The 3,214-nt window shown below is 38.2% G+C and overlaps 1 non-coding gene across 1 annotated transcript; it reads left to right on the top strand.

Annotated features, from left to right (window-relative positions):
* Positions 1 to 2,858: 2,858 nt before the first annotated feature.
* Positions 2,859 to 2,940, top strand: TRNAL-AAG. Its single transcript has one exon. It is a non-coding gene; the product is annotated as a tRNA-Leu (tRNA).
* The last annotated feature ends 274 nt before the right edge of the window (positions 2,941 to 3,214 follow it).

The following is a 3,214-nucleotide window of genomic DNA, read 5'->3' as shown; positions in this document are numbered from 1 at the left end:
CTGGTTTTAGGATAGTCCTAGGTCTGTTGGTTAGTGATAATTAAATTCCCAAGACCACTCCTCAGTTCTACTTCTAGGCCATAAAATTAGCATATCAATGATATGAAGAACTAGATAAATGTGTCTCCTTGATTCTAGTCCTTTACTAAATTCTTTTAGAATTTAGCTCACTTCAATTGGCATTACAATTACAATAAATTTTGCCCTTTGACTTGAGTATGGGTTCAAGCCTGCAAATTCTTTTGAAACACCTCTGGAGACTGGTCTGTGACCCCCAACCTTTTGGGGTCCCTTCCCAACCTCAACAGTCTCCTCATAATAATTAGCTCATTTTATTTGTCAGGGGAATTATAATGACCCCTGAATGTCCAATTGCTACATTCTTTGTCTGCTTTGTTACCTACTCTTAAGTACTAGGGAGTTTATTTTAGATGAAAAGTCTTAAATTCAGTCATAATTGCTCCTGAGTCCCCGGTTAGGAAAATCCCTTTAACTTGGACAAAGGTTACATTTTCTGTAACTTTACATTTAAATCCATCTTTAATTAATCCCTAACTTCTTTGCAGGTGAGGCAAAATTCAGTTTGCTGGGGGGGGGGGGGGGGAAATTGGGTAGTAAAATAGCATATGATATTATAGTGACTGTGCATAAACAGTTGGGGAAAAGCTGTCCTTTACTATGGACTTCTGTAAGATTAACCTAGGTTCCGAATTCAAGTTCAACAAGCATAGTCTTAAAGAAGATGATTACGAATTTATTACTGTTTAGAATCTTGATTTAAACAAGATATAAGAGGAAACTTAAAGCATGAAAGTAACGAGCAATTAGCAAACCCGGAGATCACCAAGACAATATAAGAAACGGACAACGTACAATATATACCATCTCCACTACGAGGAAGCACCAATATCTGAATTCCAATAGCTGGGAGAATGGGTCACAGCTATCCAAAGTCTCCAGGGGGAAGGCTGGTGGGCAAGTAGTACTAAGCTTCCCAACTGAGTTCTCAAAGTCCCTTTCCACTAAGGAGTTTTTATAGGCTGAAAACAAAGAAGGCACTACCCTAAATATTCTCCGTTGATAGGTGACCCTTGAGCCAGAATAGCCTCTTCAGGTACAGGGAGCAAAATTTGCATTTCTTTGTATCGTGTAAGTAAGAGAGTAAGCGTTTCACACTTAGTAAGTGCTCAATAAATTCCTGTTGTCTCCACTTTTTCCTTTTATACAGATGCTTAAGGGTTTGATTAATGGCTTTGATTGATTCAAGGAAGCATACACATCTTATTCACACTGTTCTGATTTTTTGATTTAATTAAAAAAGTATTTTCACCTAATCAAGGAACCAGAGCCAAAAGGGATGATTTTCACCTCACCCTTATGCTGTCTCCCTTCCCAACTCAAATTACAAGTTTATAAGATCAATTTTTTTAAAAAATAAGTCTTTATATTCCACCTTTCTAATGGCAATGATATTCCATTGCATTCATGTACTACAATTTGTGAAACAAATTTCCAAACTTGGTTTCCAATTTTTTTCCTACTGTAAAAAATGCCATTAATGACTATTTTGATATATGAAATCTATCTCTCCTCAGCCCCCTCGGGATTGCTAAATCTGAGGCTATGGACATTCTGGTCATTTTTTCAGCCTAATTCCAAAATGCTTTCTGGCATGACTGTAGCAATTCATAGTTCCTCTAACAGCATGTTTAGTGCTCTTGTCTTTTCCTCTAATCTCTTTAATATCAACTATTTCTGTCTTTTATCATCTTCACCAGAAGTGAACCTTCAGAGTGATTCTAATTTAAAATGTTTTTATTGGAGATTTGGAGCAACCTTCCATAGGGTCTTAATACTTTACTATTCTCCTTTTGGGAATCCTAAAAAAAAAAAATGGTAGGATGTGTGATATAGTAAAGTAAGTACAAACCTGGAAAACAACAAAGATGACGATAGTAATATAAATGAAAAATACACAGTAAAACGACACTGAAATTGTGTAATTATAACGCTCCAAAGAAGAGCTAGGAAAATCTATTTCCTGCATCTCCCTTCCCGAATCCCAGAAATGGGCGACCATGGCTGTGGAATATTGCAAATAACTACCGACTTGGTGACTGATGTGTTGCTTGTTTTTTTGCTGAATTGCAAGCACTTCCGCCCTCCCTCTCCTTTTAGTTCTTAATTTTTGCATCACTGGGTAAAGGGCAAGGGAGAGGATGGGAAGAGAGATAATGAAGTTTAATTTAATTTAATTTTATTTTTATTATAATAACTCTTTATTGACAGAACCCATGCCAGGGTAATTTTTTACAACATTATCCCTTGCACTCACTTCTATTCTGATTTTTCCCTCCCACTCCCTCCCCTAGATGGCAAACTGAAGTTTTATTTAAAAAAAAACATTGATTAAAAAAAAATGCAATAAAAAAAAAGGAAGAGTGTTTTTTTTTTTAATTTAAAAAGAAAAGATAACGAAAAAAATATATACATATAGCCAGGCAATCTTTCCTAGATAGCTCAATGCAACGCAATAGTGTTTGATATCCAGTATGTGCAAGATATTTTCTTGCTTCTGCAGATGCAAAAAGAAAGTCCTTGCCCTTCATTCTTGGGGTGAGAGGGGATCAGGGGAGAGAGAGAATATGCTTTGGACACTTATTTCTTGAAATGCAAAAAAACAAGACCGAATGATGAAATTCAGTCTTTCATCAGTAGGTGAATGAATTCTATTTTGGGGAAGCTCTAACACATACTTTTTACTTGGATCTTAAATCACGGGAATTTAAAAAAAAAAAAAAAGCGAAATCGTAAAGTAATAGATTGACTAGAGCTTAGGAAGCCATTTTCTCCATCTAGGTAGCGTGGCCGAGCGGTCTAAGGCGCTGGATTAAGGCTCCAGTCTCTTCGGGGGCGTGGGTTCGAATCCCACCGCTGCCAGAAATTTGTTTTTTTTTTCGGTTCTCCCTAGTCTGATGCACTTTAGCGCCATCTGTAGTAGAACTGCCGAAGTTATCGATGATAGAAAAGGGGAGAGCCGTTCTTCTCCAGGCACTGAGGTATTGGGGGAAGAGCGAGAAAGCGCGCAGAGGGGAGGTGCCTCGGCGCCACCTACTGGTCCGATGCGAAAGTACCGGGGGATAGTAGAGAGAACTCGGCTCCGCTCTGGGGCGGGGCATTGTGGGTAAGAGGAAGAGCCGGGGGAGGACCAAAC

Source organism: Sarcophilus harrisii, chromosome 1 (assembly GCF_902635505.1).
Source record: "Sarcophilus harrisii chromosome 1, mSarHar1.11, whole genome shotgun sequence".
In the NCBI taxonomy this organism is placed as follows: domain Eukaryota; kingdom Metazoa; phylum Chordata; class Mammalia; order Dasyuromorphia; family Dasyuridae; genus Sarcophilus; species Sarcophilus harrisii.
This window is presented reverse-complemented; position numbering and strand designations above follow the sequence as displayed.